Source organism: Jaculus jaculus, chromosome X (assembly GCF_020740685.1).
Source record: "Jaculus jaculus isolate mJacJac1 chromosome X, mJacJac1.mat.Y.cur, whole genome shotgun sequence".
NCBI classification, from domain to species: Eukaryota; Metazoa; Chordata; class Mammalia; order Rodentia; family Dipodidae; genus Jaculus; species Jaculus jaculus.
The window spans coordinates 34,340,353-34,352,591 of NC_059125.1; positions in this window are offsets into that span (position 1 = coordinate 34,340,353).

Here is a 12,239-nt window from a genome sequence, read left to right on the forward strand (position 1 = left end):
GTCCTCCTACCTGAGTTCCTCATTAGGTGAAATTACTGCTGTGGAAATAGTGTGTGTGTGTGTGTGTGTGTGTGTGTGTGTACATGCATGCATATGCTGGGGATGAAACCCAGGGCTTCATGTATGTTTTGCAAGTGCTCTGCAGCTGAGCCCTGTCCCCAGCCTACCAATCAAAAATCTTATTAAAAAGAAAAAAGAATACACATGGTTTCACTGTAGCCCAGGCTGGCCCAGAACTCACTCTGTAACCCCAGAGTAGTCTCAAACTCAGAATGATCACCTACTTCAGCCTCCTGAATGTTACGATTAAAGAAATGTGCCACCATGCCCTGACCAATCAGAAACCTTAAGAATGACTTAATGACTCAGAGCATCCGGATTAAGAATCTATCTACAATTGTGACTTAAAACAATTTCTAATTACCTAGTCATAGAATTCAGCAGATTAGTACCAGAAATCATGGTGCACACCGGTAATCCCAGCAACTAGAGAAGCTAATCTTGGGTTTGTAGTCAATCTGGGCTACACAGAAAGATCTTGTCTCCAAAACAAAACAAAATACTCAGCAGGTGACTTTAAATAAACCCCCATGTTCAACAAATACAAAGTTCAAAGTGTCTCCATACTATGGTTAGGGAACACTAATATTGGACCATGACCATAGAGTATTTTAGGAAGAGTAGGGGATAATCTGTTCTCCATATATCATGGTAGGTTTTTTAAAAATTCTTTTTGAGGCATGATCTTGCTCTAGCCCAGGCTGACCAGGGACGCAATCTAGGATAGGGTGGCCCTTACCTCAGATTCCTGAGTGTTGGGATTAAAGGTGTAAGTCACCGTGTCTAGCTAGCATATCATGTTAGAGCTGAAAACCATTGAATAATTCACATTCTTTTTCTTTCAATATTATACAGAAACCCAGAAGAATAAAACTTGTGAGGATGTAAAAGAAATGGAAAAATCCTTTCTCTCTCAGTCTTCTCTACTCTCACTCATTTTTTCTTACTGTCATGACTATGAAAAAAACATATAAATATTTTGGTGACTGCACCCAGAATGTCTTCTGTTTTTAGAGAAACATTGATTTAGGTCTACTTAATAAACTCACATCAAAAATTAAAAACTATGATAGAGGCTATAAATAAATAAAAAGTGAAAGCAACTTAAAATTAGTTTAGCTGTGAGTATGTTTATTTCGTATATGTAAAGCCCTGGGAAAGAGAATTCTACATAAAAGTCTAGAAAGCTAATATTTTGTGATAATCAATATTATATGGAGGAAGATGGCCTGTGTAATCATATGGCATGGCTAGTCAATCAATCTTTTATTCTCTTACTTTTCTCACAACTATAAACACATTGTCTTCAATAATTTAGGTGAATTATGTTAAAGCACTTTCACAACATAAATACCACATGCTAACCCATGGCACCACTGGAACTCTATAAAATCACTTTTGTGTCCCATCCCAATATAGAAATTTAAAGAATGAAGATCCCAAATGCAACCCATTTGCTGTACAGACCTCTACTACCATAGATACTTGAGGAATTACTGCCTCAAGACTTGTGCTAAGATCATTATAAGTTGGCTATATCCCACTGTAGAAGGCCACAGCAACTACCAGACAGTATACTCCACATAGCTCGGCCCCATAGCACAATCTCCCTTTTGCTCCTCCAGGCCTGAAGCTGACAATAGCCTTTCACAGTTACTATCTGAGATAGAGCACTATGTCTTCCCTGTTTCCCTACTCCTTGCTGTTGCCTTCATGGGTGTCCTTCTTTCCAATCCTCCCAGCTACCCAGTTTGGTCAAATTGTAACAGACAGAGTAAATAAAACATTAAATAATTTGACTAATTAATTGAAATATTCATACAATCTCTCTCTCCCACCCTCCCTCTTGTGTATTCTTAATTGTTAATTAAAAGGGGTGTTTGGGTCAAGTGACATGGATATTTTTAGTTTTGAACAATGTTGCCAAATTGTTTTGTAAAAAGATGTAGTAGATCAAATTTCCTCCAGCAATGAAAAAGAGTGCCCTTTTCCATGTCTCTAATTGGCAGTAATTGTAATAGGTCTGTAGCAGACAGCTTCAGGTTCACTGAGATGAACTTTCAGACCAGGCACAGTTATGGAGGAAGGGATTTATTGAAGCTTACAGATCCAGGGGAAGTTCCATAATGGCAGAAGAAGCTGGCCTGCCTTCACAGGCCCAGGCAGACAGAGAGAAGCACAAGCCTAAAGGTCAAAAGCCACAGCACACTTCAGGAACTCCAACTAGGCACACTTTGCATATCTTTAGATTGAAATTGGAAACCCACCACCACAATTTAAGATCCACCCAGTGACGTTGCCTCCAGCCAGGTAGCAAGCAGATGCAAACTACAAACAAACAACTAAATACATTGGGGGCCATCTATTCTATTTCAAACCACCACAGGTCCATTTAAATTTTATACTTATTTTGTGGGTAACATCTTATTCTAGCTTACATTTCCCTTTGTTACAAGTATGTTTTTGTAGATGAGCATGTGAGTTTGTCCCATTTTTCTGTCTGTACAGAGATTGAATGTATAAAAGAGAAACATTGAAAGCTTAGGAAATCTAATTGCACTGTTTTTTCACATTTATTTTTTAATTACCTATGCTACAAAGAATAAAAAGGCATACAAAGTATAAACTGATCTTTTTAAATGTTTTCCAATTATCCAATAAAAACATGTGTCCTTTCAAAATTTAGGTTGATAAATTGTTTTCAAGAGTAAGTTTTGAAATAATTGCCTTTTAAATCTTTTGTTCATTTTTATTTTTAGTTTATTTTTATTTATTTATTTGTTTGTTTATTTTGTTTTTTCAAGGTATGGTCTTGCTCTCCGGAGTGCTGGGATTAAAAGCATGGGCCACCATACCTGGCATTTATCCATTTTTATATGAGTTTAAAGGGTTTTAAATGAAAATTTGTTTGCCTACTATTGCTAATGTTTTTCAAAAATATATGTTCATTAACCTTATGGACATCTTTCAGATTTATAAATAAATAGACCTCAACCCAGTTTTGATTAAGATGATCTGACTTACCTCAGCTTCTCCATGTATTTTCCTAGATTTTCTAACTGGAAGTTCCCTTTGGTTCATTAGACTTAGGCATTTAATTCATCTGAAATTTAGTTTTGTCTAGATTGAATAAGGACTGATTTTATCCTTTTTATTTTCTTTTGAGGTAGTAACTTTGAAATACTTTTACTGCCACATATTATTAATTGAACATGTTAGTAGGATTTGGTATATTTCCACACATGCCTACACTGCATTGATCATATTCAACCACCATTCTTTTTTAAAAAATTTTTTTTGTTTATTTTTATTTATTTGAAAGCAACAGACAGAGAGAGATAAAGAGGCAAATAGAGACAGAGAGAATAGATGCACCAGGGCCTCCGGCCACTGCAAATGGACTCCAGCCACGTGTGCCCCCTTGTGCATCTGGCTAACGTGGGTCCTGGAGAATCGAGCCTTGAACCAGGGTCCTTAGGCTTCACAGGCAAGCGCTTAACCACTAAGCCATCTCTCCAGCCCCTTAACCACCCTTCTTATACCTTCACCCCCCACAAAAATAACTCTTGCTAGTACCAGGTAATCACTATTATACTTTTGCTGTGGCTTTTTTTCTGTTTCCACATATGAAACAAAACATATGACAATTGTCTTTCTGTGTCTGGTTTAGTTCACTTAGCATGCTATCCTGAATTCATTTTCCTGTGACACAATTTTGTTCCTTTTATGGCTCAATAATGCTTCATTGCATATATAAATCATATTTTATTTATCCATTTACCTGTTGATGGACACCTGACTCTATATCTTATCTGTTGTGAATAGCACTGAAATAAACATGGATCTTCAGGGAAATAGTTTGTATGCTGACTTCTCATCTTTCCAGTATATACCTAGGAGGTGATATAGCTGGACAATATATTTGTTCTATTATTATGTTTTTGAGGAACCTCCATACTGTTTTTTATAGATGTGAAACCAGTTTATATTCCCACCAACAGTGTACAATTTCTGTTTTTAGCACATACCAGCATTTAATTTTTTTTCTATTTTTTAATAATAGCTATTCTAACTGGAATGAGAATCTATCTCATTGTGGCTTTGATTTGCATTTCCCTGATGGCTAATAGTATTGAGCACTTGTTCATATAGTTGTTGGCCACTTGTATTTCTGCTTTTGAACAGTCTGGTAATTTGCCATTTTAGTTGGATTATTTATTTTCTTTAGTACTAACTTTTTTGAGTTATTTATAGATTCTGGATGTTAACCCTCTGATGACTAGCTGGCAAAGATTTCCTACAATTTCACAAATTATCTCTTCATTCAGTTGGCTGTTTCTTCTTTTAAGTTTATTTTTATTAGTTATGAACCTACTTAGCATGTAAACACCACATTTTGGTAACATCATTTCCCTCATCCCTGCCCCTTTACCAAAGGGGTCCTCCTCATTGGGGGTGCAGGTAATCCCAATGTAGATTGTGGGTCATGAAATATGGGGGCAGCAGTCAGTTATTGGGGAGAGGCAATGTCTCTGTGCATAATGTCCCAACTTATGCCTCTAACAAATTTTCGTCCTCCTCTTTCATAAAATTCCCTTAGCCATGTTGGGCGCATTTTAAGTCTACTTCAGTGATGGGCTCTAAGGGCCTCAGGATATCTGGTTTGGTAGGTATTAAGTGTCCTCAGTGTCTACCTCCTTCACCCTTGTACTGATAACAGTTTCACCAAGAAAGCACCAATCTTGCTCCCGTCTGAAAAAGAGAAGCAGATTCTCCAGTGGAGAGTAAAGTCAGCACTGGTTAAATGGGATAACCATTATTAATTTAGAGAGAATACAATGTGTGTAGACCCACTTATATCCAAAGATTATATTGGAAAGCAAAATCATTATATGATTCTGACTTATTTCCCTGTTTCAGATATGGATTCCTTTCCACTGAGTGGATCTGTTAGCCAATCCAAGTGCAGTTGGTTATCCATCATGGCTGTGTCTACTATTGCACTTGTGTGAGCATCAAGTCAGGTTTTTTGCTTCAGAGTCACTTAGACTTTGAGTTGCTTGGACAGATATTGGCCAGTTTTCCCTGGTAGCTCATGTAGCACCTTCTATCACTGGATAGGATCTGGAGACTGGCTCTCTTCTGGACTCCAGCCATTTCTCTTCATGTTCTGTGCCGACAGCATATGGTGTCATCAGCAGTAAGGTTTTACCATTAACCTCTGGTGGGTAACCAAGTGCTCTGATAGGAGGCTGTCTTGTTTTGGGAGACCTGGTAGGTCTCTGCAATCAACAGCTCACTATGGATGTTAACCACATCCTGGTATTGGGAGTTACAGGCCAGTGCCAAGGGAAAAGAAAAAAGAAAAAGAAACTAAAAAAAGAAACAGGAGAAATTTAAGGTTAGGCTTCATCTCACCTTCTCTGGGGCCCTTCAATTCAGGTGCTCCCCCTAAGGTCCTGTTGAGGGTTCAAATATTTAGTCTATCTTCCATGATATAGGTTTCTTTGGTACTAGTTCACTTTGGATTCAGATTTGTGTCCCCCCCCAGCCTTCCCTCACCTCAACCCCTACCATACCTATTGTCAAGGCTCCGAGATGCCTATCAGGTATGTCAGCAATTCAGGCTGATCCAGGATAGGAACCACAGATGAGTGAGACCATGTGATGATTGTCTTTCTGTGATTGTGTGAGTTTGCTGAGTATGATCTGTTCCAAGTTTGAACATTTTTCTACAAATTTCATTGTATCATATTTTCTTACCACTGAGTAGAATTACATCATGAAAATATACCACATCTTTGTTATCCCGTCCATTGATGGACACCTGGGTTGATTACACTTTTTAGCTATTGTGAATTGAGCAGCTATAAACATGGTTGAGCAAATAGATCTGAACTGAGGCATGGAGCTTTTAGGGTAAATGCCCAGTAAAGGAATAACTGGGTCTATTGGTAACTTGATATTCATCCTTTTCAGAAGTCTCCATATTGATTTCAATAGTGATTGTACCATCTTACATTCCCACCAACAATGGATGAGGGTTCCTATTTCTCCATATCCTCATCAACATTTGTTTTCATTTGATTTTTTTTTAATGTTGGCTATCATTACTGGGGTAAGGTGGATTCTCATATTTGTTTTAATTTGCTTTTCCCTAATGGTTAGGGATGTTGAACTTTTCTTAAGTGTGTGTTTGCCATTCATATCTATTCCTCTGAGAACTCCCTATGCAGTTCTCTGTTCCATTTTGTGAGTAGGTTCCTTGATGTTTTTATTGTTTAGGTTTTTGAGTTCTTTCTAGATTGATTCTAGATATTAGGCCGCTGTAAGTGGTATAGTGGCAAAAATTTTCTCCCATTCAGTGGGTAATGTATTGGTTCTGTTTAAGGTATATTTGCCTGTACAAAACCTTTTTAGCTTCATATTATCTCATTGGTTGAGTGATTGCTTAAGTTCCTTGAACTACTGGGGTTTTGTTCAGGAAGTCTTTCCCCACTCCTATGTCATAGAAAGTTCTTCCTATTTTTTCCATCCAGTAGTAGAAGAGTTTTGGGTCTTATATTGAGGTTTTTAATCCATTTGGACTTGAGTTTTGTGCATGGTGAGATGTATGGGTCTAGGTTCATTTTTCTACATATCCAGTTTGTTCACCACCATTTGTTGATGCTGTCTTTTCTCCAGTTTTTGTCACTGGGTACTTTTTCGAAGATCAAGTAGCTATAGTTACTTGACCTAAAGTCTGAATCTTTGGTTCTTTTCCACTGGTCTATATTCCTGTTTTTATGCCAGTACCATGATGTTTTTATTACTATGGCTTTGTAATATAGCTTGAGATCAGGTATGGTGATGCTTCCAAAAGTGTTTTTTATTTGCTGAGGATATGTTTGGATATCTGAGGCCTGCTGCCATTCCATATGAATTTTGAGATTTTTTTTCAATCTCTGTGAAAAATAATGCTGGGAATTTTACTGGTATTGCATTAAATCTGTATATAACTTTTGGTATGATTGCTATTTTCACAATGTTAATTTTGCCTATCCAGGAGCATGGGAGGTCTTTCCATCTTCTCAAGTTATCCTCAGTTTCTTTCTTGAGTGTTTTTATGTTTTCATTATATATGTCTTTCACATTCTGGGTTAGTGTTATTCCAAGTTATTTTATTTTTTTGTTGCTATTGAAAATTGGACATTGTTGTTAATTTCTTTCTCTGTATTTTTGTCCTTTGCATATAGAAAGGCTACTGATTTTTGTGTGTTGATTTTGTATCCTGCTACTTTGCTGAAGGAATTAATCACCTTTAGGGTTTTGAGATGGAGGCTCTTGGGTCACTTATGTATAGGACCATGTCACCTTTAAATAGGGCTAACTTGACTTCCTCCTTTCCAATTTGTATCCCTTTTATTTCTTTCTCATGTCTTATTTCTTGGTCTAGTACTTGTAGTACTATGTTGAAGAGAAGAGGTAAGAGTAGACACCCCTGTCTTGTCTCTTATCTCAATGAGAATTCCTGGAGTCTTTCCCCATTAAGTATTATTTGGGCTTTAAGTGCTTTATATATAGCCTTTATTATGGAGAGATATAAACTATCCATGCCTATTCCCTCCAATGATTGTTTTTGTATGTTTTTTTTTAATTTTTTATTTTTCTAGGTAGGGTCTCACTTTAGCTCAGGCTGACCTGGAATTCACTGTGTGGTCTTAGGGTGGCCTCAAACTCAAACTCAAGGAGATCCTCCTATCTCTGCCTCCTGAGTGCTGGGATTAAAGGAGTGAGCCACAAAGCCCAGCTCCCTCCAACATTTTGATCATGAAGTGATGTTGTAGTTTGTCGAAGGCTTTTTCTGTATCTATTGAAATGTGGTTTTTGTGATTAAGTTTATTCATGTGGTACATTACATTGATAGACTTCCATATGTTGAAGTAACCCTGAATTCCTGGGATAAAGCCTACTTGATCAAGGTAGATAATGCTTTGGATGAGTTGTTGAATTTTGTTTGTGAGGATTTTATTCAGGACCTTTAGGCCTATAGTTTTCTTTTCTTGTTGTATCTCTGTCTGGCTTTGATATTAGGGAGATTCTAGCTTCATAAAAGAAGTTTGGGAGCTTTCCTTGTTCTCTGATTATATGTGGAACATTTTGAGGAATATTGGTTTAATGTTTAACAGAGTTTGGCTGAGAAGCCATCTGGTCCTGGACTTTTCTTTTTGGGAAGGATTTTGATTACCTTTTCAATCTATATGGGTGTGATAACTTTATTGAAGAGAATAATCTGCTGTGACTTTGGGTTTGGTAGGTGGTATGTGTCCATGAATTTATCTATTTCACACAGATTGTCCAGTTTTGTGTAGTATAGGTTTTGGAAATAAGTCCTGATGAGTCACCCACATTCACTTATGTCTGCTGTGATCTCTCCATTTTCATTTTTAATTTTGTTAATTTGAAGTGTCTCTTTTTTTGCTTGATCAAATTGGCCAGAGGTTTATCAATCTTATTTTTTCAAAGAACCAGCTCTTTGTTTCATCAATTTCCTTAGTTTCCAATTCATTAATGTCTGTTTTGATCTTGATTATTTCTTTCTGTCTGGAGGTCTTGGGGTTGGATTATTCTTGTTTTCCAGTGCCTTTAAATGGATGGTTAGGTTATTGATTTGGGATCTCTCTGCCTTTGTTATGAATACATTAAGTGCTATGCATTTTCCCCTTATGACTACATTCATTGAGTCCCTTAAGTCTTGGTGCATTGTGTTCTCATTTTCATTCAAGTTCAGAAATTTTACAGTTTTCTTATTGAATTCATCCACTACCTGTTTGTTGTTTAAAAGCATGTTGTTCAGTCTCCAGGAGCTGATGAAGTTCCTGGTACATCTCTTGTTAATTTCTAACATTATAGCATTGTGATCTGATATCATGCAGGAAATTATGTCAATTTTCCTGAATATATGACAACAGGTTTTATGGCCAAATATATCACTTATTTTGGAGAAAGTTCCATGTGCTATTGAAAGAATGTGTAGTCTGTAGACTTGGAGTAGAATGTTCTGTAAATGTCTGTTAGATCTAGTTGATCTATGGTGTTGTTAAGCTCTCTTACTTCCCTGCTGATTTTCTGTTTGGATAATCTGTCTATTGATGATAGTGGAGTATCAAAGTCTCCAACTGTGATGGTTGTTGGTGTTTATTTCTGTTTTGTTGTCGAGTAGGTTTTGTTTTACAAATTGCAGTGCACCTATGTTGCATATAGGTTGATGATTGTGATATCCTCTTTTTGAATCATTCCCTTGATAAGTAAGAAGTGGACTTCTTTGTCTTTTTGATTACTTTTGGTGTGAAATCTATTTTATCCAATATTAATATAGCAATGCCTGCTTATTTCTTATTTTAGTTAGCTTGGAATTATCATTTTCTAACTCTTTACCCTAAGGAGGTATCTATCTTTAGTGGTGAGGTGGTTTTCTGAAGACAGCAGATTGAAAGATCTATTTTTCTGATCCACTTGCTTAACTTGTGTCTCTTAATGGGTAAATTAAGGCCATTAATGTTTAGGGTAACAACTGTGAGGTTTGATTTAATCCCTGCCATACTATGCTTTATGGGGCTTGGTGTTTTCTTGGAATTGTAGTTTTTTGAGCCTTCTCTAGGTTTGTGGTGTGATTCTTGTGGGCTCTTGAGATTACTTATTTGACTCTTCTGTGTGGGGAATTCCCTAAAGTATTCTATGTAGGTTTGGTTTTGTATTAATATAGTTGTAGAGCTGACTTTATCATGGAAATTTTTTCTTTCACCATCTAGTATGAGGAATACTCAGTGGTTTTGGTTGGACATCATAGGTTTTTAGACTGTGCAGTTGTGCAGTGTTCCATTCCAGGACCTTCTGGCTTTCAGAGTTTGCATTGAGAAGTTTGAGGTAATTCTGATGGGGTTACCTTTATATGTAATATATTATTTCTCCCTTGTTGCTTTTTTTTGGTTTTTCGAGGTAGGGTCTCACTCTAGCCCAGGCTGACCTGGAAATCATTATGGAGTCTCAGGGTGGCCTCGAACTCATGGCGATCCTCCTACCTCTGCCTCCCGAGTGCTGGGATTAAAGGCGTGCACCACCACGCCCGGCTGCTTTTAGAATCTTAATGATAATATGTCTTGGAGAGTTTCTCCTTTGGTCCAGTCTGTTTGGCATCCTGTTAGCTTCTTGTATCTTGATGGGGTTTTCTTTTGAAAGCATAGGAAAATTTTGAACTTTTTCAAGTTTTTGGACTTGAAACCTATTTCTTTTTTCTTGCCTTCCAGTTTTGTGGTTCTGTCCTCCACATGACTGACTCTGTTCTAGAGGGCTCCTAGAGAGGTTTGGATTTGTTCAGTTTGGTCTATATATTCTATTGCCTTTTTCTATATAGTATCCATCCCTTTGTTGGGTTCCCTTTTTAGGTCTTTTTTATTTTATTAATGCTTCTTGGAATTCGACCTTGCATTTATTTATGGCTTTATTGAGCTTAGACAGCTTAATATTGGGGTCCTCTGTATTTTGGCTCACCTTCAGATCACTTAATTCTCTTTCAATGTCTCCCTTTTTTCCCCATTAAGTCCAACATAGTAAAGGCAGCACTCACACTATTGTTGGACTTTTACTGATTTTCTGCAAGTTCTGCTATTTGCTTGGTCAGGGTCACATATCTTGTGTCTTCATTTTGTGGTTCTGATCCTGCTGTTTCATGTAGGTTTTGATTAGAGACTGCCATTGTGGGACTAGGCAACCTTGTTGGGGATCTTTCCATTTGATGTTTCATGTTGTTTCTTTTGTACTGTAGTCTGTACATCACAATGTGAGAATCTTATTTATTTAATTCAGGAGGAAGCTGTAGTTTACCCTTGTAGTCTCTTCAGTGATTGTTCCCTTTTATGTTTGAGTAGAATAGGATGTTGATGACTTTGAATTCAGGAATGTGCATATTGTTAAGAGTTAACTGAACCCCCTCTGGGTTGGTGCTTACTACCAACAGTGTGATTAGGGGGTGGCATAGGGGCCTGTTTGCCTGGCAGGAGGAGTCAGTGTGGTCCCAGTGTGGGAGAGGAGTCTGGATATGAGATGGCTTGGTCCTGGTGGTGGGGGTGGGGGTGGAGTGGAGGGATGGCACAGTCCCAGTGGCAGGAAGGAAGGGGAGTTGGGAGACAGGGCAGGCCCAGTGGTGGGAGGATGGGACTCAGAAGATGGTGTGATCCTGGTGGGAGGAGGAAGGGAGGAAAGTTCAGGAGAGAGGGAGGAGACCTGGTCAGCAGGAGAAAAGGTGATAGGTGCTTGGGCCCAAACTGTGGACCACACAGGTAGCACATGAGAGAGTCTGGTCTGGGGCACAAAAGCTGGAACAAAAGCTCAAGGGGTTTGGGTGTCTAGTAGGCTACCCAAGAGCATGGGGCTCGGCAGATTACCTACTTTCCTTCTCCATGCCCTCTCCCCAGAGGGGAGATAAATAAGCTGAAAAACAGCAAAATACACTCTTCTCCTGAAAAGTGAGGCATATAAGTAATTTTTAACACAGCAAAGAAGCAGGAGAGAGCAATATCTCCCAGAAAGGAGGAAATGGGCCAATATCCCACTGATATACCAGTAGCCCCAGTCACTGCATGTCCACCAGCTGGTGCAGAGCTACAGGATCAGAAACCAGATGGAGGGATTTTCCACTCACATTAGCCACCTCACAAAATAAAAAGAAAAAAATTCTGAAGGAAAGAATAAAGCAAGAAGGACCAGCTGAGCAACTGCTGAAGGAGAACACAAATGGGACCAGCTGAGCAGCTCTAGTACAATCCCAGGCATCTTGCACAGCTTCCCATGCCCCAACAGTTAGGTCCATGAACCTAAAGAGAACTCATCCACCCCTGGTTGCATGGCACCCAACATAGCCAAGTAGAACACCAAACCCACAGCACAACAAAGTGGGATCAAGGTGGGCATTCAGCATTAATGATATTTCAAGCCACTACAAAAGGTAACAGGGCCTACTTACATAAAAGGAGGTACATATACTGGCACTGGAAGTGTTAATCTCTCTTTCCATGTCAGAGCAGGTTAAGTGTTACATATTCTTGGTTGGCTTTACCATTCTTAAATAAGATGTGCTTTGGTATTGACTATTGTTGCCTTTGATGTTTCCTGATTTACAGGGTCTTTGTCTTTTTCTTCTG